Source organism: Xenopus laevis, chromosome 3S (genome assembly GCF_017654675.1).
Source record: "Xenopus laevis strain J_2021 chromosome 3S, Xenopus_laevis_v10.1, whole genome shotgun sequence".
In the NCBI taxonomy this organism is placed as follows: domain Eukaryota; kingdom Metazoa; phylum Chordata; class Amphibia; order Anura; family Pipidae; genus Xenopus; species Xenopus laevis.
The window spans coordinates 95,918,034-95,943,941 of NC_054376.1; the positions used below are offsets into that span (position 1 = coordinate 95,918,034).

General features: G+C 37.4%; 1 pseudogene; it reads right to left on the reverse strand.

Annotated features, from left to right (window-relative positions):
- The window catches only part of LOC108712383, a 613,424-nt pseudogene that overhangs the window by 109,227 nt on the left and 478,289 nt on the right, over positions 1 to 25,908 (reverse strand).

Sequence of the window (25,908 nt, forward strand, 5' to 3'; positions counted from 1 at the left end):
CTCAACAACTTTTACTTGGTGAAGTTTCAACAAAAATCAGGAAAAAACACAATCTCGTTTGTGATTCGTGGAAAAATAAAAAATTTGATTTAGTAAATGACCTCCATAGATTTGCAATGTCTACCCTACCTGCTTTGAAATAATAAGTTCCAAAATGCCTACTAAAGACTACAATGGGGGTTATTGTATACAGAAAAAGCTGAATTATCAAAGTCCTTTCCAAATTAAACATGAAACACAAAGTATTTTTTTCATTAAAACATCCATACCTGTTATAAAGGTGTTTAAATATCTGAGCTGTCAATCATATATTGCTTGCCCCGCCTCTATACCTGAGGCATAGAGGTGGAGCAGTCAATTACTTTCACTTTCCATTCAGCAATTCCTACATGTCACTACACTTTTCACATTGCCCCTTTCCTCCTCAGGCTCTGTAATTGTGTAGGACATAGCACATGGCCATTTATATGGGCATTAGGTCTCCCATTTCAGTGGATACACAAGATTTTGTGGTGAAACACAATTTGTCTTAATAACAGTGTTCACAAAATGGCTCCTGCCTGTGTGCTGTGATTGTGTAATTCCAAGATTGAAGGAAGCTAAATGTAAATAATAAATATATTGTTAGTAAAGTTTAACTAACAAAATAGAAAAGAATTTGGAAATATTTCTTAGGGTGACGGGTCCCCTTTAAAGTCTGATTTTTTTTCTGATTGTAGTTTTTAAAAGAACACATTTTTTTCAGAGGAGAAATTTTTTCCCTCCGAGATTTATGAAACCCCGAGGCTGCTAAAAGTCTGAAGTACTGCATCTCAAACCCAACGAGTTCATGTAGAAGTCATTGGCAAATATCCCTTTTACAATTGGAAGATGTCTGCGCTGGGTTTCATACAATAATCCACAGAATTGATGTTTTTTTGGTGATAATCCAAAAATCAACAAATTAGAAAAAAAAAAGTACAATTTGGATTTTTCATGATTTTAAAGAGTCTTTTCCCACCTGACCTTTTCACCAGACTTTTCTAAGTAAATGTATTGATAAATTCGTTGAAAATGTGCACAGAGTTTGGTTGAAATGGTTTTAAGAAAATAGTGAGAAATTTTCAGGTTTTAGTAAACAACCCCACTACAAGTACAACTCTATGATGTACAGGGTCAAACTGGTGTGTCCTTGAAAAAGCTAACTAACTTTTTAAAACTGAGTACAGTCTGGCCACCTGCAATTATTATCAGTCAGGTCTGTCCGTTAGATTTTATGTTCATGATAGAGTGATACAAAGCATTTGAATCAATGAAACATAAACATAACTGCAGTTAGCATGTGCCCTTGAGTTGCCTGATGGACATCACTAAAATAGGAAATTGCCTTATTACTTGAAATCTAATAGATCAAATGATCTTTGGCCAGGCAAAAAATGACTTCCATCTAACTTCAGTACACTGACAAAAGGTTAATCTACAGTCAATGCATTACAGTTGGACCAATTGTAATTAAACATATGATAAGTAATCTGAATCTAAATAATCTGAGTACTCGTGCTTATATCATTCAGGTCCTTTTGTATGGTAATTATGGGGTTCTCTGTGCCCTATGTTTGTAAGACCCAAATATTTCCTTGCAATAAAGATGCACAAAGAACATATCTAGGACTGTTGCATAAACAGTGCAGTAAGATAAACATGTGCATACAGAAGATGGTGCCTCAAGAATCATTATTTGGGGGTGCTGTAATAATTGCTGTTCTAGTAACTGTAGCGCTGATAAAGTAGATTGTTCTAATTTTCTGTGTGAAACCAAATAGTTTCAGTGGAAATGAGGTATTAAATCCATGGTTAATATAGTACTGTGTTCATTAATAAATACATGTCTCTCTGTGATTTACACAAAATAAAAGGCACCTTAGTTACTAATGGGATAGGATATACTGTATTATATTGTCACAGCCAGGCACAAACAGCAGCTGTAAGAATCGTGTAAAATACGTTTTCTAATGAAATCTGATAACATCGCTTTTGTGCAATTTTTTTCACATTCGAAAAGAAAAATTGGTCCATAAATTAGGGCCTGAAGATTGTCATAAAAATAATTTTAATCTCCATACCTTATGTCATCTTAAACATTAAATAAACCCAACAGGATTAATTTGCCATCAATTTAAAATCATGCACTTTAGTTACCATCAAGTACAAGGTACTGTTTTATTATTACAGAGAAAATAACATTTTTAAAAATTAGGATTAAAGATGGTCTTTGCGGTATTCAGAGGCTGAGTTTTCTTGATAAAGGATCTGATATCTGTACTAAAAAATAAATCCAGGTATGGGACCCGTTAACTGGAAACCCGTTAAACAGAATGCTCTGAATTACGGAAAGGCCATCTCCCATAGACTCCATTTATGCAAAAATCCACACTTTTAAAAATGATTTCCTTTTTCTCTGTAATAATAAGCAGTACCTTCTACTTATCACAACTAAGATATAATTAATCCTTATTGGAAGCAAAAACAGCCTATTGGGTTTATTTAATGTTTACATGATTTTCTAGTAGGACTCAAGGAATGGAAATCCAAAATACGGAAAAATCCTCTCTCTGGAAAACCCCAGGTCACAAGCATTCTGGATAACAGGTTCCATACCTGTAATACAAAAAGGCTGCTGGTGATTTACTAGTTAATATATGAACATGAATTGCAGAGATCAAATTATTGCTGTAATATGCACAACTTTAGTGTATTTGAAAGAATGGCAATTATCAGGTCATCTAAAATTTTGTATTCAAGATAACACTAGAAATTTACAGGTATGGGATCCATTATCCAGAAACCCATTATCCAGAATGCTCTGAATTACAGAAAGGCTGTCCCTCATAGACTCCATTTTATCCAAATAACCCAAATTTTTAAGCATGATTTCCTTTTTCTCTATAATAATAAAACAGTACCTTGTACTTGATCCCAACTAAGATATAATTAATCCTTATTGGAAGCCGAACCAGCCTATTTGGTTTATTTAATGTTTAAATAATTTTCTAGTAGACTTAAGGTATAAAGATCCAATTTACAGAAAGATCCATTATCCGGAAAGTCCCTGGTGCCGAGCATTCTGGATAGCAGGTCCCATACCTGTTCAAATCACTTCCTACCAATCGTCTCACCCTGGGTTAATAATTTGTTTCTAAGATCTTCTATTTTTGCCAACATTAGACCATTTGCTTTATTTCAACTTAAAATAAAATGTAATCGAAATGGGTAGGCATCATTGCAATTTTTTTTCTGCAAAGTGAAAAAGAAATGTAGCAAAAATATTGTTCGAACCATTGTGTCTCACCATTTTATGAATCTTGGCTGTTCTTAAGGAACAAGTATTTAAATCATATTTAACTAATATTTTAGACAGATTTACAGATGGTCAGAAAGCCATTTATTTACATAAAGGGATTGTTCACCTTTAAATTTTAGTATAATGTAAAGAAAAATTTAGTTTTAGAATATATCAAATGTATGGTTCATAAATAATGACGGTTGAACTTTAATGTATTGATAATAGTTAAGCAATAGCATTGCTGCAACATTGTCAAAACTGCAAGAGAAACAAGGAAACGGAGAATAACTAAGAAAAAACAATGAGCAATTATTTGCAATAACACAGTGAGTTAAGAAGAATTTCCATACAACAGAGCACATTATTTTAACCTGTGCATAGAATTGTGGGTATGGGATACAAATATTTTTGTGGTAAATATTATTATGCCGTTCAAACAGCAGATGTAGCTGCATAGGACTTAAGCTGCAGAGACAAAATGCTGGCAAATTGACAAGTCTATTACATTGCCTCTGTACAACGGATTTAGCTTCTGCAATGTATGTTCTGGGAATCATTTGTGAAAAAGTATTTTCATTTGCAAAGGATTACATTTTCCTGTTTTAATACCCCGCCCCCATAAGGCTACTCTTTTTTTTTTTTTTACCAAATGCTTTACTAAATATTCTTCAGCCCTCATTTGCAGACAAATACATGCACATAGGTCTGTATGTGTCAGTCCAGCTAATGTTACATCCAGCTGGTTTAAATACACTGGTACAGCAATAAAGTCAGAGCCATATAATCTGGCATGAAAAAAGCATTAAAAGAAGGCAATATTCTCTTAAAATTAATGATATAGATAATCATCACCTATAATGTATTTAAAACAGTTTAAAGGGGGACTAAAGTCTAAAATAGAATAATGCTAGAAATTCTGTATTTTGTATACTAAACATAAACATTAAATTACTGCACCAGAAGCCTAATTAAACAAATGATTTATATTTTCAAAGTTGGACGCAGGGGGTCACCATCTTGTAACTTTGTATCTGCAGACCCAGTGCAGAATATGCAGACTTCACTGGGTCTGCGGGTACAAATCTCTACATGGTCGCCAGCTGCTCTAGAGGGAAACAAACAAAGCTGCTTGAGCTAAGGGAAGTAAGGTGGGGGGCTCCCCCTGCCGTTTGAGAGTATGATAGTTTCCCTGCAGAGAAATTAGGGACTGTCTGAAGTTTCCTATTCTCAGCAGTCAGAGCAAGTAAAACGAATGGGGAATTTCACTGCATACAATCGGGTTAATTATAAAAATGGTACACATTTTTATTTAAAGTATATTGGAAATAGATTTCTTTTTCATTAAAGTAAAAATGGGATTTTATTTTTTGCCTTTACATCCCTTTTAAAGCAGACTCAGTGCCTACCTTGGAAAGTCTTAATTCCCCGAGTCTTCCCATGTTACTTCCAAGGCTGTGGAGTCAGTGCATAAATCCTTAGACTCTGACTCCTCAGTTTATGGTACCTCCGACTCCAACTCTAACTCCTCTGTTTTACAAGGAACATTAACACCAAAAACTGAAATTGTATCAAAGTAATTCAAATAAAATGTAATGTTGCTCTGCAGTGGTAAAACTAGCATGTTTGCATCATAAAAACCAATATATTTCACATAAACAAGCTGCTGTGTAGCCATGGGGTAGCCATTTAAGATGGAAAAAGGAGAAAAGGCACATGTTACACAGCAGATAACAGATAAAATACGTTGTATTGGACAGAGTTTATCTGTTATGTGCTGTGTAACCTGTGCCTTTTTTCCTTTTGTCCAACTTAAATGGCTGCCCTCCTGGCTATGCAGCAGTTTATTAATATAATCTATAGAAGTCTTTCTGAAGCAAACACACAGCTTTTACCAGTGCATGCTAACAGTTTAATTTTTTTTTTATTTAATTTTTTGTTTTTTTACTGTTCCTTTAATATGCTAATATATTTTCCATGTTCATTGAAAGAGGTTTAGTCCACAACATACAAGGCATTTTATCACTGCCAAAGCTCAAAAATATAAACCACATCCTTTGGTAATTCTAAACCAAAATCAAAGTCAAACTACATAAATCAAAAACAAGTGGAAAACCTAAAACAACTTGTATGTGAATTGAACCTGTAGAATAGTTTAATGCAGGGGTGTCCAAACTACGGCCCGCGGGCCAACTGCGGCCCGCGATCCATTTTAAATTGGCCCGCATCAGATTCCCCCAGCCTACTGCGGGAAGGCACCTTATTCCCTCTGATTGCAGTGCAGCTCCCTGGAGAGGAGAGACTGCTGCTGCTGCTGCTGTGCCGGCACGCCCCACCCCCGATTCGCTGGCTGGCTGGGCGGTGTGGAGACTGGGTAGGTGGGGAGACAGTGTGGACGTCACAAGAGCTGCGCTGTGCTGCCCCGACACGCCCCCCTCTCCACAGCTTCACTCTGGTTGGCTGGAGTCAGACTGTGTGCCTGCCCTCTGTGGAGACTGGGTGGGGACTGGGAAGACCGAGTGCGGAAGTCTCGGGAGACTAAGAGAGACTGTGTACTGCAGTGTGCTGCCACCCATCACGGCTACAAGGTAAACCAGAGTCAGTTTGTGCAGGAATCTTCTCTTCGTCTGTGCTCACACAGCAAACTCCTCCACAACTGTCTCTGGCTGTCAGAGAGAGCTACAGTGGAGGAGGTGGAGGAGAGAGGCAGACACACACAATGGAGCATTATGGTTAGGGCAGTGTTATATAATTGTTCTGGTTAGAGAACACTGTGAGACATAAGCACTTGCAGAGTTTTACTGTTAAGGGAAAGAGATGCAGGAAGCTTGTCAGGGCTGATTAGTGTGGTAAATAATTATTTATTATCCCCCTCAAGTATAAGCTGAAACAAACTATTGTACGTTAGAGTTTCCCTGTCCATTTTGGGGCCTCCCATTCTGTTGTGCCCCCAGATAATGGAACAATTAGCATGGTCGGCCCCCACACATTTTCACCTCACCAAATCTGGCCCTCGTTGTAAAAAGTTTGGACACCCCTGGTTTAATGCATTCCATAATTAACTAAAGCATTGTTCTTAGAAGTAGAAATGCTTCTGCCATATCCTCCTCCATAACAGCTCTTAAATCTGATTTGATTATTTTCAGTGATTGTATTTAAAGTTATTAGGATTTGGATTTGCCAAAAATGTACCAATTCCGACTCCTAATAACTTTAAATACAATCACTGAAAAAAATCAAATCAGATTTAAGGGGAACTCCACAAAAACATAAGTTACGCTTTTTGAAAAGTAAATATAATTTCAAACAACTTTGCAATATACATCATTTAAAAAATATGCAGACATTTTTTATCATTTTTAGTGGTTTCTGACAATTCCCTAAGCCTAGCCCCCTGCTCTCCTGCTAATCTCTCTGACTACTTTGCTGAGCTGGCTGACTACTGTTACTTTGTATCAACAGCCAGCTGTGTTCAGCCTGCATCCTCCAAACCCCACAATTCCCTGCAGCCATAATTTTAATAAGGAACAGAACCTCAATGCATTGTGGGTTATGTAGTTCCTGCATGCTGTCTGTAAGCTGTGGAGAAGTTGTTACAATTTGTAAAATCAGTGTTTAGTCCCTCCTTCCATGCCAGGATTTCAAATGATGCAGAAAGAGAAGAACTGTTAACCAGCTGGATTTCAGCATAGAAAATGGTTTGGACGCTGGAGTTCCTTTTTAAATACAAGCACTGAAAATAATCAAATCAGATTTAAGAGCTTCTATAAAAGAGGATATGGCAGAAGTAATTCTAGATATCCAAAATTGCTTCCAACTCCACGACTCCAACTCCACAACTCTGGTTACTTTAACAATTCCTAGTTCCAATACAATTATCTATTTTATCACCCTATCAACACCAGCTAAGTAGAGGTTATATCTACAGAATATTTCTGGTGGTTAATTTGTTCATATTCCCTTTGTTCTGCTCTGGATATTTAGTTAAAAAGGCCAATGTAACCTCAGTCACCAAATATAATTGGCTGCTGTTTGGAGAGAGAGTGTGGCAGGCCCTGCTAGCTGGACAAGTTTAGGCCCTTATTTCCATTGATAGACAGATGGAATTAAAGGAAAACTATACCCCCAAAATGAACACTTAAGCAACAGATAGTTCATATCAAATTAAGCGGCATATTAAATAATCTTACCAAACTGGAATATATATTTAAGTAAATATTGCCCTTTTACAGCTCTTGCCTTGAACCACCATTTCGTGATGGTGTCTGTGCTGCCTCAGAGATCACCTGACCAGAAATACTACAACTCTAACTGTAACAGGAAGAAGTGTGGAAGCAAAAGACACAACTCTGTCTTAATTGGCTCATGTGACCTAACATGTATGGTTTGTTGGTATGTTTGTGAGTACAGTGAATCCTACGATCCCAGGGGGCGGCCCTTATTTTTTAAAGTGGCAATTTTCTATTTATGATTACCCAATGGCACATACTACTAGAAAAGTATATTCTTATGAAAATGGTTTATTTACATGAAGCAGGATTTTACATATGAGCTGTTTTATGCAATATCTTTTTATAGAGACCTACATTGTTTGGGGTGTATAGTTTTCCTTTAAAACACAGCACAACCTGAAATAGTGCCATTTGATCTTCCTTAAAAAAATAACACAGGAATCTTGGCAGCCACTTTGGCAGATTGACGTTTATCAGAGCACAAGTCACATGACCAGGGGCAGCTGGGAAATTGACAAAATGTCTAGCCCGATGTCAGATTTCAAAATTGAATATAAAAAAATCTGTTTGCTCTTTTGAGAAATGGATTTCAGTGCAGAATTCTGCTGGAGTAGCACTATTAACTGATTCATTTTGAAAAAAACATGTTTTCCGATGACAGGATCCCTTTAAGCTAATACCCCTGGGAGTATGGGAAGCTACTTTGTGAGGGATGCCTACTTTAGTCTGGCTATAGAATCCAGACAATGAACACCTCTAACAAGAGAACATGTGTCCAACTATGCTTATTGAGGAAGGGTACATTTACAAAGGATTCTGACTAAGTTTGGCTTAACAGCAGGGGTTAGTTATATATAAATATTTGAAGTACAGGAAAGAATGACCCCCAATTTGCACCACCCCATTTATTATTCAGTAAGTCCCATGACAGGAAGTGGAACGTAAAACTTAACCTTTATTAAATTAGTTAAAATCGACCAAGGTGAAAGGGTTAATTTAAAAATACAAAAAGGAGGAGCACATCATTAACTGCATGCAGTAATCGACCCCCCACAAACAGCTCTAATAATTGATCATATTCAGCCTATTGAGATCATAAAGAGCATATCATTCGTGGGATGGATTGCATCATGTCCTGTATATAATGACAACTATAGTGGTACTCAGTACCCAAGGGGTTAACACACTAGTATGTGCAGAAATTATAATATGAGCAAGAACTGTGGGCAATGTTATAATTGAACCTCCACAGTATCCGCAACACCCTGTATATGACAGAAGTGTGAAAGCCAAAAGTCTGTCCCAAAGGGTTAACTAATCGGCATTGCCCAAGTGTGACCACTAAATTGTCTTTTAATCGTCCTACCACGGTACACCCCCCAGTATTGCTGGCGGGTCCGCGGTAAGGTCAATTGCGACGCAGGAAGAACTTTAGTTGCAGTAAGTGTGCTACCTGCCTAATTGAGCTAAAAGAACTGAGAGGCGCCTGACGCGCGTTTCACTCGCACCCGCGAGCTTTGTCAAAGCTCGCGGGTGCGAGTGAAACGCGCGTCAGGCGCCTCTCAGTTCTTTTAGCTCAATTAGGCAGGTAGCAGGATACTGTGGAGGTTCAATTATAACATTGCCCACAGTTCTTGCTCATATTATAATTTCTGCACATACTAGTGTGTTAACCCCTTGGGTACTGAGTACCACTATAGTTGTCATTATATACAGGACATGATGCAATCCATCCCACGAATGATATGCTCTTTATGATCTCAATAGGCTGAATATGATCAATTATAAGAGCTGTTTGTGGGGGGTCGATTACTGCATGCAGTTAATGATGTGCTCCTCCTTTTTGTATTTTTAAATTAACCCTTTCACCTTGGTCGATTTTAACTAATTTAATAAAGGTTAAGTTTTACGTTCCACTTCCTGTCATGGGACTTACTGAATAATAAATGGGGTGGTGCAAATTGGGGGTCATTCTTTCCTGTCCTTCAAATATTTATCATTAATCCTTGACCCTGCACACCATTTTTGTGCTTTTCTTGTTGGTGGAAGGTGCTATATACTCCAATTTCATTGTTAATTATATATAGAGAGTATAATCTGGGTAGAATTAACACTATTTCCATCTATACGAAAGTCAAATATAAGCATTTATAAAACATTTGCTGGAACATTTTGAGTTATACAGTAGGTACAAGGAAATGCATTCAGGTATAGTCCTAAAATAAAATGGTAACAAACAGTTTTCTCCATTTTTTAAAAATGCATCTAATCTATTAATAAACTGGTGTCTTGGGGTTGCTTTGTATCCTAATATATAAAAATACTTTCTGCAGATGCAGTTACCCTAGATAAGTATTCAGGGTGTTGCACTGATGCCCAACAGACCACCTAGTAGGCATATAGGCTAAAGGGTTTATTTTTTTGGATATTTAGGTTCAACTTTTCATTTTACATAACAAGCTTCAACAACCTTGGCTATAAGAGGATACTGAGTATGAGAGCTCATTAACAGCTGGATGACCAAAGTATTGCCCATCCCTCAAGTTCTTATTTAATTAAAGTTACATTGTAATTAATTGGGAATAATACAATGCACGTTAAAGAAATGTTGATCTTTTTTCTCAATTTCAGACAATATTATATACAGACTCAATGCCTATTTTGTAGGTAGAACATCAACATGTCTTATCGATAAATCAAACCTGTTTTAGTCAAAACTGGCTTCCTTTTATGAGTAATCTCCTCAGCAGGAGAGAAAAACTTTCATTGCTAAATGCATAGCAGCTATTATCTTGTCAGCAGGAAAGTGGGCCTATGTGCCAAGTAGACACCCCTTTTTACTAAGTGAATTTCAACCTTTAGGCAATAACATTGCCCATTTATGTTGTAAGGAAAAGTGTTGGTACTGTTTCTATTCTAGTACACAGTTGATGACATGCCCTCTAATAACTGAAGAAAAGTAAAGAAGACAACTGTAGTGCAATGACACAAAGTTAATGTTTTCTCTTATATGTAAAACTGCAAAGCAGGTTTGCCATATTGCTCATTACGTGTTTGGTATGATAACGCTTATGAATACACTATTCATATTTTCAATATTTTAATATATATATTATATTTATATTATTATATTTATTTGTTGGTTTTAAAGACAAATAATAAAAAATAATCAATATATAATACACAAGAGCCATGAATATCTTGTAAATGATATCCTTATAAATGGTAAGTTCTGATGTCATCAGTTATAAACGGTGAGTTCTGATGTCATCAGTTATAAACGGTGAGTTCTGGTGCCATTTCTGTCACATGACTCACTGAAATTTGTGTATTATAATAAATAAAGTTCCTCCAGTTGAAAAATATAAGGATATTAGAAGTTACCTCGGTGTTCCATGACCTGTATATGGTCATGAAACTCCTCGGTAACTTATAATATCCTTATATTTTACAAGAGGGGGTACTTTATTCACTATATAATCAATACTGTGCTAGGAGTCTGCTCAACCTAGACAATAAAATTTAGGGGGTTATTTATAAAAATCAGAAAAGTTCTCATTTTCGTAAAACTACTCCAATCAAATCTGCAAAGACTATAAATATATTTTCACAATTTTTTCTTGTGCAGAAAAAGTCACTAAAATTGTGAAAAGAAAACGAATCATACGTTTTTTCCCGGATTTTGCGCCTGAAACCTACGGGTTTTTTTTTCAAACCCAGTGCAACTCAAAAATGTCAACAGGACATCTGTCATTGACTTTTACATGTTCTTGGCAGGTCTGAGATGGAGTAGTTTTTTCATCGTACTGTTAACACCATCGAACTAATAAATCCCGAAAAAATCTAGTTTTTTTTGCTCAGAAAAAATGGTATTTTCCCATTTAAAAGTCCAACTACAAATAATAAATAACCTGCTCAGTTTCAAGTCCAAAGAACAAATACATTGTTCTGGAGGTTTTTCCACCTCACCCAGAACCAGTTTATCAATTATCATATTAAGTCATTTGTTTCAAGAAAAAACTTTATAGACATTCAATAAATGAGGTTTGCTTTGATTTGTCTGCCATGTACCTGTGGAGCCTAGTTAGCCTGTTTAGGTAGTGATGTTTCATTGGTGCAGAGGAGCATCAGAAAATGGTTTGTGTATGATTGCTCTAAGGAATGCCAGCAAGCACAATGATTTGCAAGAAAAGAGAATCTCACCTACAATATTGAAAGTGCAAGGAAAAGTAAATATTGCTCAAGGCTGCCATTGAGAAAAGGCCTACATAATTCTACCTTTACCTGTTGTTCTTCCGAAAACTCTGTTAAACTGATTTACCGTGGTTAAGTTAAACATTTGGAATTGCTTGTGCATTGCCCATGTGTTTAGTAATGTAGTACATATTTTATAAACTGTTGTGGAATAGTGTTTGTTTCCCTAACATTTACTGCAATTTTGCACCTAATACTGACCTTAGAATCATAACATCCACACATTTGCCTTTACAGTAGCACTATTAATATATTTACAATGAATCATTTGTCAGCTGGAATTAAGAATTTATACTGGAGTACTGTGCTTCTTTCCTCCTTGGTGAGGAACCACCAATGCATTACATTCCAAGTTGCAGTACATTCCAATGCAGTACAATACAATGCAGTACATTCCAAGTTTTTTTTTCTGTTCTGGTAATAGTCTTCTTGCGGCCACTACTGATGTGAAGGTGCAGATTTCTAATGAGCGCTACGTCAGTAGTGACGCGCTCCCGGGATCAAGTTCGGTTTTTTTTGGCGCATGCGCAGTAAAGAGATGTATTTGAAGATATTGTCCGTTACCTTTCCAAGATGGCGCCTGCCTGCCTAAATAAGCGCTGCGACCGACACGATTGATTACAGTCCTTTACAGTTGCCTATACGAGATGTTAACTTAGCGATTACAGAGGCCTTGGGGAGAGCATTAATGGCAGATAATTATCTTTTTTTGCCTTTCCTTCTCCATTAAAGTTTATCATTGACATTAGTCCCTTCCCCAGTGGTGCTAAAGTGGAACATTCATACTCCTTGCAGACAGAAGCATATGTGGTGGACATTAGACCCTTCAATTCCTCACTGAAAGCTGTTTATGCTAAAATTCCATAGACGAAAAGTGCCCCCTATGATTTAAGGGCCACCTAACGCTACTGTATGATGCAGTCATTATTTCATAGTGAAATTGGGGAAATGCTGATGGGCTGTTGCTCACTTCTATGTTAGTAACAGTATATGGCCTGCTTAAATAAATGGAATAACACCTTAGATATGTACGTGTTATAAAAATAATAGGTGGAAAAGCTAACTGTCAAATTTTTGCCAATTGTGTATGATCAAATGCATATCCCAAGGCACAGTGCAGTAAAACCCAAATGCATAGTGTGATCTTTTGTGAAACTGTGCTGTCACTTACATTAGTATTTCAAAAAGAATTATCCCATAATGCAAGTGACTTTTAGCACAATAAACCTCTCAAGAAAAAAAGCAAGATCGGTAGCTTTTTAAAATACACAGTGGAGCCAGTGAAATATAGTCCAGTCACATTGTTTTGTCTGTAAAATAAGAAATATTCATGTCTGCCTATGGCAATGAAGACTTTTTTTTAGCATTAATGATATCTGTAAAACTCCTGAATTTATGGGCTTTCTCATGAATGATAACATTCTTAGAATGGTTGCTAGTGTATTTTTGCAGAAAGCAAATAGACATATAATGCACTGTCAAACCTTGCCAAGTGCTATGTACTATATTTGCATCTTATTCCTTCAGGAAACAAAATGATAAATCCTGAAACCCAACAGGGATCCTAACGACCAACCTTACAGCAGTTTGCTGTCCTTTTGATCAATAGGCCCCATCATATCAGCAGCATGCAAGCCTCTGTCTATTTGACATTCTCATCCTATTTTACCACCAAATCCAACCTCGCAGTTTTTACAAAGACGTGAATATCCAGCTTTCCTGAGTGTATTTTCTGATCAATATTAAATCTAATTTACAAATCTGTTCCCTGTGAAGCTTGCATATGTTATGTCAACATATCTTAATAGCTTTGGCTTCTTGAGCAGCCCTGTTAGCCATAGCCTCATCTGCTTCAACTAAACTTTTAACTGCTTCCACCTTCAATGTCTCATCTGCAATAATGTTTACCAGTTTCTCTGTCTCACTGCTTCGTTCAATCAACATAGGCTTTAGTTCTGTCAATTCTTGTTGCATGATTGCTATTTGATGAGCCAAAAAAAAAAGACAAGGAAAAAAATAATAAGCAAACAAATATTGCAAACAAAATACCAAGCAAGCTCCTTTCAATTAGTGCCTTCTGCCTCGTGTAAGAAAAAAAAATCTTGAGTTTTTTTTTATCTCTTTTTGTGAAACTATGTTGTGAGACATTTGTACAGTTGTTTTTGTAAAATAATGAGAACATTAACACCATTACTATAATGTGTTCATAAATATCCTTATTAAAAGTTACAATAAACAGTACAGTAAAACCGTGTAAAGGTTTGGTAACTGACCTTTTATATTGTTTGCACTGGGTCCTGTGTTGTCATGTAATATAATGTGGATTTAATAGTTTTTTTTATTGTTTACTACAAACTTTCTCCAACTCTGCAGAACCAGTGGATGCAGCAAAATAATCCTCCAAATAGAATCCAAGTTTATCTGTTTAAATCTGGCTCCATGATCTTTGTCCCTGCAGCTGGATTTGGAGACAGTAAAGGGGATGTAAAGGCAAAATTAAAATCCAATACAAATCTCTACACAGTCGCCGACTGCTCTACATGGAAACAAACAAAGCTGCTTGAGTTCTGTATGGCTGGGAAGTAAGGCAGGGGCTCCCCCTGCTGTTCATAAGTATGATTGTTTCCCTGCTCAGCAGTTAGGGACCATCTGACAATTCCTATCCACAGCAGTAAATGAAGGGGGAATTTCATTGCTTCTAGTCAGGTTTCTTATAAAAACAGTACACATTTTTTTAATTAAAGTATATTGGAGATAGGTTTCTTTTTCATTAAAGAAAGTAAAAATTGTATATTATTTTTTTGGCTATTACATGCCCTTTAACCCTTTAAGTGCCACAGAACGTAGAATCTACGTTCTGTGGATCAAAGGACCAAAGTGCCACAGATCGTAGATTCTACGTTCTGCAGCACTTCCGGGTTTGCGAGCGGAGGAGCGGCTGTTAGAGCCGCTCGCTCCGCTCCTTCACGATCCCCTGCCCCTAGACAACGAGCAGAGCAGGGGATCGTGTGGCCCCTGGGGCGCGATCGCCCAGGGGCCCCAAAGCAGCAGCAGGGACGCGTTTCCTATGCGTCCTGCTGCTGCCTGCGCCGCACTTCCGCCCAGCTCCGCCCCCACATGGCTGATGATCGTTGGAGCTGGAGATCTGCTGCGTGGGACCCTTTCTGATCGATCTGCAGCATCTACCCCAGGTAAGTGTAACATTTACACACACAAAAACACACAAACACACCAACACACACTTATTACAGTAATATACACTTACATTCACACTTACACACACTCACACATAGATTTTTGGGGATTGGGGGGGTCACACACACTCACAGCACCCATGTACACTTGCACACGCGCACATGCGCAAATAACATGCAATTTACCCGTTGTGCACACGCATATGTACATATATGGCTTTGTGGCTTTTTTTTTTTTTTTCTTATCGCATCGTCTCTTTTTGGGCTAAAAAAAATGTTTTATTGCCGTTCCGAATAGCGTATTCGCTAACCGTACTGTGCAATAGCTTTTGTATGTTATTTTGGTGGTTATATTGCAATTTTGGGTATTTTGGTGCATTTTTAGCCATTTTATTGAATTTTTAGCCATTTTATTGCATTTTCAGCTCTGCATTTGTGTTGTTCACTTGTTTCTGCCCGTATAATCGATTTGGCCCAGCTAAAATATTCAAACGGTAATTCTGGTGGCCGATTACACTAGTGTGAAAAAAAAAAGCATTGATTTTTGTGGTTTTATTAGTTTTTGGTGATTTATTTGCATTTCACACTGTTCTGTGTTATTTTGTTTTGCCTATGTAAATTTTATCTACTATATATCCATTTGGGGGTCTCTGTGCGCCACATAGTTTGGTATAATCTATGCATATTGGGCATCAAAGTGTTCAGTAGACCCCTGTCATTCATATTTAGGATGTTTTATGCTGATACGTTACGAAATGTGGGGCACATAATGGGGTAAAATTCAAGCTTTGTGACGATTTTCAGAAATTTGATAAAAACCGTTATGTTCAGCATTGCTTTGCAGTTTGGCAGTTTGCTGTAGAAACACTTATTTACCCATTTTGGATTCGTCAGAATGTGTACTTTCTGAAAATATATGGTTTTCTGGGGTCTCTGTACTGTTAGGGGGGTCTAATGTCGCATAATACACACACCAGGTGCTTATATTGCAGCAGCCAGCGCGTCAGCTGTGAAAATGTCTATACATATTGTCATTTGGGGGTCTCTGTGCGCAACATAGTTTGGTATATCTATGCATATTGGGCATCAAAGTGTTCAGTAGACCCCTGGCGCTCATATTTAGGATGTTTTATGCTGATAAGCTACGAAATGTGGGGCATATAATGGGGTAGAATTCAAGCTTTGTGACGATTTTCAGAAATTTGATAAAAACCGTTATGTTCAGCATTGCTTTGCAGTTTGGCAGTTTGCAGTAGAAACACTTATTTACCCATATTGGATTCGTCAAAATGTGTACTTTCTGAAAATATATGGTTTTTCTGGGGTCTCTGTGCTGTTAGGTGGTCTAATGTCGCATAATACACACACTGGGTGGTTATATTGCAGCAGCCAGCGCGTCAGCCGTGAAAATGTCTATACATATTGTCATTTGGGGGTCTCTGTGCGCCACATAGTTTGGTATATCTATGCATATTGGGCATCAAAGTGTTCAGTAGACCCCATGCGCTCATATTTAGGATGTTTTATGCTGATAAGTTACGAAATGTGGGGCATATAATGGGGTAAAATTCAAGCTTTGTGACGATGTTCAGAAATTTGATAAAAACCGTTACGTTCAGCATTGCTTTGCAGTTTGACAGTTTGCAGTAGGAACACATATTTACCCATATTGGATTCGTCAAAATGTGTACTTTCTGAAAATATATGGTTTTCTGGGGTCTCTGTACTGTTAGGGGGGTCTAATGTCGCATATTACACACACCAGGTGCTTGTATTGCAGCAGCCAGCGCGCATCAGCCGTGAAAATGTATACACTATTGTCATTTGGGGGTCTCTGTGCGCCACATAGTTTGGTATATCTATGCATATTGGGCATCAAAGTGTTTAGTAGACCCCTGGCGTTCATATTCAGGATGTTTTATGCTGATAAGTTACGAAATGTGGGGCATATAATGGGGTAAAATTCAAGCTTTGTGACGATTTTCAGAAATTTGATAAAAACCGTTACGTTCAGCATTGCTTTGCAGTTTGACAGTATGCAGTAGGAACACATATTTACCCATATTGGATTCGTCAGAATGTGTACTTTCCGAAAATATATGGTTTTCTGGGGTCTCTGTACTGTTAGGGGGGTCTAATGTCGCATATTAGACACACCGGGTGCTTATATTGCAGCAGCCAGCGCGCGTCAGCCGTGAAAATGTATACACTATTGTCATTTGGGGGTCTCTGTGCGCCACATAGTTTGGTATATCTATGCATATTGGGCATCAAAGTGTTCAGTAGACCCCTGGCGTTCATATTCAGGATGTTTTATGCTGATAAGTTACGAAATGTGGGGCATATAATGGGGTAAAATTCAAGCTTTGTGACGATTTTCAGAAATTTGATAAAAACCGTTATGTTCAGCATTGCTTTGCAGTTTGGCAGTTTGCAGTAGAAACACTTATTTACCCATATTGGATTCGTCAGAATGTGTACTTTCTGAAAATATATGGTTTTCTGGGGTCTCTGTACTGTTAGGTGGTCTAATGTCGCATAATACACACACACCGGGTGGTTATATTGCTGCAGCCAGCGTGTCAGCCGTGAAAATGTCTATACATATTGTCATTTGTGGGTCTCTGTGCGCCACATAGTTTGGTATATCTATGCATTTTGGGCATCAAAGTGTTCAGTAGACCCCTGGCGCTCATATTTAGGATGTTTTATGCTGATAAGTTACGAAATGTGGGGCATATAATGGGATAAATTTCAAGCTTTGTGACGATTTTCAGAAATTTGATAAAAACTGTTACGTTCAGCATTGCTTTGCAGTTTGACAGTTTGCAGTAGGAACACATATTTACCCATTTTGGATTCGTCAGAATGTGTACTTTCTGAAAATATATGGTTTTCTGGGGTCTCTGTACTGTTAGGGGGGTCTAATGTCGCATATTACACACACCGGGTGCTTATATTGCAGCAGCCAGCGTGCGTCAGCCGTGAAAATGTATATACACTATTGTCATTTGGGGGTCTCTGTGCGCCACATAGTTTGGTATATCTATGCATATTGGGCATCAAAGTGTTCAGTAGACCCCTGGCGTTCATATTCAGGATGTTTTATGCTGATAAGTTACGAAATGTGGGGCATATAATGGGGTAAAATTCAAGCTTTGTGACGATTTTCAGAAATTTGATAAAAACCGTTACGTTCAGCATTGCTTTGCAGTTTGACAGTTTGCAGTAGGAACACATATTTACCCATATTGGATTCGTCAGAATGTGTACTTTCTGAAAATATATGGTTTTCTGGGGTCTCTGTACTGTTAGGTGGTCTAATGTCGCATAATACACACACCGGGTGGTTATATTGCAGCAGCCAGCGCGTCAGCCGTGAAAATGTCTATACATATTGTCATTTGGGGGTCTCTGTGCCCCACATAGTTTGGTATATCTATGCACATTGGGCATCAAACTGTTTAGTAGACCCCTATGTTTATATTTAGGATGCTTTATGCTGGTAATGATACATGGACAATACGATGCTGGAAAGTTGAAGCTTTGAGGCAATTTTCAGAATATTTTACCAAAACCGCCAAATTTGGCAAAGCCTTGCGACTCAGTAGTTTGGGGCAGAAAGGCATGGGTACCCATTTTAGATTCTGTATAATGTGTACTTTCCAAAAATATATGGGTTTGGGGGGTAAACATATATTTCTGTGTTTTTACCCCACAAAAATGCAGTCAATGTGTTGATTTTTCATTAGCTGAAGTTACCCACAGGACTATTTGTATGCGCTAACTTCATTTTGGGGCCTCTAACTGCCATATACTTTGGTAAACCTATGCACAGTGGGCACCAAACTGTTTGGAAGACCCCTGGCAATCATATTTAGGGTGTTTTTTTTTTGGTGCGTAACGATACGTGGGTGATATGGTGCTGAGAAGTTGAAGCTTTGAGGCAATTTTCAGATATTTCACCAAAACCGACAATTGTGGGAAAGCCTTGCGACTCAGTAGTTTGGAGCAGAAAGGCATGGGTACCCATTTTAGATTCGGTAGAATGTGTACTTTCCAAAAATATATGGGTTTGGGGGTAAACATATATTTCTGTGTTTTTACCCCACAAAAATGCAGTCAATGTGTTGATTTTTCATTAGCTGAAGTTACCCACAGGACTATTTGTATGCGCTAACTTCATTTTGGGGCCTCTAACTGCCATATACTTTGGTAAACCTATGCACAGTGGGCACCAAACTGTTTGGAGGACCCCTGGCAATCATATTTAGGGTGTTTTTTTTTTGGTGCGTAACGATACATGGGTGATATGGTGCTGAGAAGTTGAAGCTTTGAGGCAATTTTCAGATATTTCACCAAAACCGACAATTGTGGGAAAGCCTTGCGACTCAGTAGTTTGGAGCAGAAAGGCATGGGTACCCATTTTAGATTCGGTAGAATGTGTACTTTCCAAAAATATATGGGTTTGGGGGTAAACATATATTTCTGTGTTTTTACCCCACAAAAATGCAGTCAATGTGTTGATTTTTCATTAGCTGAAGTTACCCACAGGACTATTTGTATGCGCTAACTTCATTTTGGGGCCTCTAACTGCCATATACTTTGGTAAACCTATGCACAGTGGGCACCAAACTGTTTGGAGGACCCCTGGCAATCATATTTAGGGTGTTTTTTTTTGGTGCGTAACGATACATGGGTGATATGGTGCTGAGAAGTTGAAGCTTTGAGGAAATTTTCAGATATTTCACCAAAACCGACAATTGTGGGAAAGCCTTGCGACTCAGTAGTTTGGAGCAGAAAGGCATGGGTACCCATTTTAGATTCGGTAGAATGTGTACTTTCCAAAAATATATGGGTTTGGGGGGTAAACATATATTTCTGTGTTTTTACCCCACAAAAATGCAGTCAATGTGTTGATTTTTCATTAGATGAAGTTACCCACAGGACTATTTGTATGCGCTAACTTCATTTTGAGGCCTCTAACTGCCAGATACTTTGGTAAACCTATGAACAATGGCCACCAAACTGTTTGGAGGAACCCTGGCAATCATATTTAGGGTGTTTTTTCTTGGTGCGTAACGATACATGGGTGATATGGTGCTGAGAAGTTGAAGCTTTGAGGCAATTTTCAGATATTTCACCAAAACCGACAATTGTGGGAAAGCCTTGCGACTCAGTAGTTTGGAACAGAAAGGCATGGGTACCCATTTTAGATTCTGTAGAATGTGAACTTTCCAAAAATATATGGGTTTTGGGGGGTAAACATATATTTCTGTGTTTTTACCCCACAAAAATGCAGTCAATGTGTTGATTTTTCATTAGCTGAAGTTACCCACGGGACTGTTTGTATGCGCTAACTTCATTTTGGGGCCTCTAAATGCCAGATACTTTGGTAAACTTATGAACAATGGCCACCAAAATGTTCAGAGGAACCCTGGCAATCATATTTAGGGTGCTTTTTCTTAGTACGTAATGATACATGGGTGATATGGTGCTGAGAAGTTGAAGCTTTGAGGCAATTTTCAGATATTTCACCAAAACCGACAATTGTGGGAAGGCCTTGCGACTCAGTAGTTTGGAGCAGAAAGGCATGGGTACCCATTTTAGATTCTGTAGAATGTGTACTTTCCAAAAATATATGGGTTTTGGGGGGTAAACATATATTTCTGTGTTTTTACCCCACAAAAATGCAGTCAATGTGTTGATTTCTCATTAGATGAAGTTACTCACGGGACTGTTTGTATGCGCTAACTTCATTTTGGGGCCTCTAAATGCCAGATACTTTGGTAAACTTATGAACAATGGCCACCAAAATGTTCAGAGGAACCCTGGCAATCATATTTAGGGTGCTTTTTCTTAGTACGTAATGATACATGGGTGATATGGTGCTGGGAAGTTGAAGTTTTGAGGCAATTTTCAGATATTTCACCAAAACCGACAATTTTGGGAAAGCCTTGCGACTCAGTAGTTTGGAGCAGAAAGGCATGGGTACCCATTTTAGATTCTGTAGAATGTGTTCTTTCCAAAAATATATGGGTTTGGGGGGGTAAACATATATTTCTGTGTTTTTACCCCACAAAAATGCAGTCAATGTGTTGATTTCTCAGTAGCTGAAGTAAAGTCCTGAACAATTTGGATGCGCTAACTTCATATTTGTGTCTCTAAATGCCAGATACTTTGGTAAACCTATGCATAATGGATATCAAACTGTTCAGTGGACCCCTGGCAATCATATTTCAGGTGCTTTTCTTGGTACGTAATATAGTTTGGGATATGCGGAGCAGCAAAATAAAACCTTTGAAATGATTTTTCAAAATTTTGAATTTTATTTTGAAAAACCGCTATGTTCAGACAAGCTTTTCTGTTTGGTAGTTGGGAGTAGAGAGACATAGTTACCCATTTTGTAATCGGCAGAATGTGTACTTTTCAAAAATGTATGGTTTTCTGGGGTAAACCTATGGTTTCAGGATTTTTTGCCTTGGAATCTAAAGCATGCCGTTTTCTGCCTTAGTGCTTTCAAAATTCAGTAATATACTGCCGGGAGTTTTTGCTGTACAGAAATCCTAAATCTCCCTAAAACTATACATATCTGGTATTGGCACGTTCGAGAGACATAAGGCTTTCCAAATCAGTTGGATTTTCATCTGTAAAATGAAATATTTTTCTGGTATAAATTGATATACAATGAAAAATGGTAATTTTTCATTTTTTTTTGTTATTTAGCACTATAAATTTTTTTGCACAGGTGGAAATACATGAAAACTCAGGCAGATTTAGAAAGCTCAGTTTCTACCGAAAAAAACAATGTATAGTTTTCCTAGGTAAACTATAGGTTTCCCCTCAGAAAATGCCCCTAAAGTGAGAGAGCACAAAATGCTTAAAAACGGCTGGCATTTCGCGTAACCAAAATGTGAAATTCTGCTGGCACTTAAAGGGTTAATAAAAAAAAGCATTTCATACCTTCATATTTTTTATTTGAATGGGCTGTCACTTTACAGTGACTTGGAAATAACCATTTCAAATTCTTTTTGAGGCATAGGGATATCATTTGTTGTTAGGGAATTGGAACCAAGAAGGTATTTGTTTTAATTTATCTATATGCAGTATGCCATTAAAGCTAAACCTGGACTGACTTTTAACTTGGTGTATTTGTTTGCACAAAATACTTTGTAGTCTATGGGTGCTTTGTTGACCATTTATACTTGTAGCCAGTCTTAATGCCATATCTTAATGTTTAGGGTCTATATGGAAAAACAATCATTAATGGTAAATAGGATTGTCTGACTAAACCATTTCTAATCATTGAACTTTCTTGTACTGAAAAAAAAACCAGGCAGATTAGATTGTATTTCTATTATATGTGTGTTTTCAGAGCTCTTGTTTCATGCAGTAGTCTTAACAGGAGGATATCATTTTTTTTGTGAAGCTTTAAGAATAGTGCCCATGTAGAAAGGATTTTTCGATTTTACGAATTATTTTTCTTTTCTTTTTTTACTTGTGCTTTGAGGGTACATAGTAACATAGATCTACACCATTAAGACTCTGTACCTAGTTTCAGAGTTCATTTACTGAGGTCACAAACACAAATTCAAGAACACTAAGTGGTTTATAAGCAGGTACAGAAGTACTCACTTTAAGGCTGCTAGGGGTAGCTGCTCTCTACACCTATTGCAGATCGTATTGCCACCAGGCCAAAAGGCAACCCTTAAATGAGGTTTAATTTTGATAAATGCTAGGTTGTGCACTTTGGCAGAAAGGATCTAGGGTTTTTTGTAGATAACAAGTTGACTAATTCCAGACAGTGTCATTCTGTGGCTACTAAAGCAAATAAAGTTCTGTCGTCTTGCATAAAAAAGGTCATAAACTCAAGGGATGAAAACATAATTTTGCCTCTTTATAGGTCCCTGGTAAGGCCTCATCTGGAGTATGCAGTGCAGGTTTGGACTCCAGTCCTTAAGAGGGATATAAATGAGCTGGAGAGAGTGCAGAGACGTGCAACTAAACTGTTTTTTTTTTTTTGTTAGAATGGATTTAATCACAAGTAGGTTCTTATCACAGAGTGCTAATACAAGATGGGCCTATTATGTTGTATTTCAATTTGTGGTAGTTAAATCCATAATAGAACAGCTAGAAATGGCATCAAATATTTGTGAGAACGCAACAGAAATGCCAATCTAGTGCAAATTGACAGAGGCACATTTCAAAATTCAAGGATAATTGAAATACCAAGTCAAAAACTGAAGCTATTTGTTCTGAGGAAGATTGGTTACAGCCATGTTGATAGACAGGTGGCCAATTTTCTTGACAGGAAAATCCAAGTCAATTTCAGGGACAATTTCTCCATGAAGGGAAAGTACATCTCTTTAAACATTAATGATCTGATAAATTTGATTGTTGTTTTCTGTGATCCTGCCTTTGCACACACACTTTCTCAGAAGATGGCTTGGACAAAATATTAATTAGAATAGCAGGTAAGACTTATCTTGTCTAACATTATCACGTTTAGCTGATATTGTGATATACATCTTATTCTCATGATACTGGGTTATTATTACAAATGGCGCATGTGCAAAATACTGCAAATTGAGTGGAGGAAAGTGGCACATTTACAGTAGTAAGTTAATTGCACTGGCTATCTGTTCAAGAGTAATCTTGTGGCAGGAATAATGTTTTGAGGAGCAGAATGTTGGATGAGCAGAAGTGTTATCCCCACAAAGCCACCCCAGCCAAGTACTAGAAGTCATGTTAATTAGGGTGTGAGTACCTTTTTTATTTTCTAGTGCCGAAGAGTGCAAGTTACATTATGTCATCTTGGGTTGATTTTTGAGTAGTACCTGAAGTCTAAAAGACATTTAAGAACTCCCTGGTGGGTCAGATTATACTAGTTGTTTTGCAGTTCTTCTCATCTGAAATGGATGTGATACATCTGTGAAGTCATATTTCATTAGGATATTTTGTACTACAGTATGTGATGCTTGGTGGTTAGCAGTACTGTCTAGCAGCTGGGGTTCCAAGTTTGATTCTGATAGCAAATTGCCATCCAGGTATAGGATCTGTTATGTGGAAACCACTTATCCAGAAAGGTTGTCTCCCATAGACTTTATTTTATCTACACAATCCAAATTTGTAAAAACTATTTTCTTTTTCTCTGTAATTAAACCATTCAATGTACTTGATTCTAACTAATATGTAATTAAGCCTTATTGCAAAGAAACCAGCCTATTGGGTTTATTTAATGATTACATGACCAGGTCCGGAAAACCCTAGGTATGTTCTCCCTGTGTCTGTGTTGGGTTTTCTTCAGGTACAATTTCATTTTACTGGGAGATAATTGATCTTCCTGTATGTTTTTGGAATATGAGAAAAAAAACAGGTATTCTTTCATATCCCAAAAACATACTAGGAGGACATTTATCTCCCAATGAAATGAAACTGACCCTAGAGTGGGTGCTATGTTATAAGGAATTTATAAAGAAAATTCAATAGAGCAGAGACAGATGTATATAATGAACAATCCGTGAAAAAATTGCTTAAGGGGCCGATTTATCAAAGGTCGAGGTAAATTCAAATTTCGAGCTATTGTTTGTTTACTTCGACTAAGGAATAGTCCAAATTGGATTCGAATTTGAAAAAATGTTAAAAACTACCAATATATCGAAATTTATCATGTATTTCTCTTTAAAAATTCGACTTCGACCATTCGCCATCTAAAACCTGCCAAATTGCTGTTTTAGCCTATGGGGGACCTCCTAGAACCTATTTGGATTCAATTGGTGGAAAAACTTTGAATCAAAATTGATCAAATGCGCTATTCCTTCTATTCGTACAATTTGAATTCAGCCGAATACGCACCTATTCGATCGAAAACGTACCTACTCGACCAAAAGAACTTTGGCTTAATTGCGGTTGGTCTTTTTGAATTCAAATTTCAAAGTTTTTTCAATTCAAAATTCGACCCTTGATAAATATGCCCCTAAATGTACTGTATATGGTATAAGAAAGTTTATAATGACCTAAGAAATTAGGTTTGTTAAAGTTTTGTTCTCCCATTTATTATATTACTAAGAAATATTTATAATAATCTTTTATTTCATTTTGATAAGTTTCTTATTTACTCATAGAAGTTTACATTACACAGACTGAGACCAATTAAATCATATACGGTTAACGTGCGATGCATTCACAACAACTCTTGTCATTACCAAAGCTTATTCTTCCACTACATGTGAGGAAGATGAAAATTACTCCTGTGATTTCTTTGCCTGCCTGGCTGCTTTGTTTACTAATGAGAGTACATTATAATCTAATTAAAAAGAGGAGAAATTTGGAGCATCTGCTTTGAATTTTTTATAACCCTATGCTACAGTTAATTTCAACCCCTGTTTACAATTTTCTTCTTCAATCCTCAGTCCTAAATTGTATTTGTGTGAGTGGAATAGTGTGAGCAGCATTGCCTTCACCTGCTGAAAAGACCTCTTTACTTACTTGTGATGATGCAAAATCCAGCTTCTCAAGTGCAACAACATAGCTGTTCTTGCTGCTTAAGAGCTCAAGCCGCTTACGCTCTAGAAAATTCTTATAAGTCTTGATTAATTCAAGGTACGATGTTGATGTGACATATAGGGGCTCATTTACTATTGGTCAAATATCGAGGGTTAATTAATCCTCGATATTTGACCCTCGAAGTTAAATCCTTTGACTTCAAATATCGAAGTCGAAGGATTTACTGCAATTCCTTAGATCGAACGAAAAATCTAACGATTCGAAGGATTTTAATTCATGGATCGAACGATTTTCCTTCGATCAGAAATTGCTTGGAAAGCCTATGGGGACCTTCCCTATAGGCTAATATTGGTGCTCGGTAGGTTTTAGGTGGCAAAGTAGGTGGTCGAAGTTTTTTTTAAAG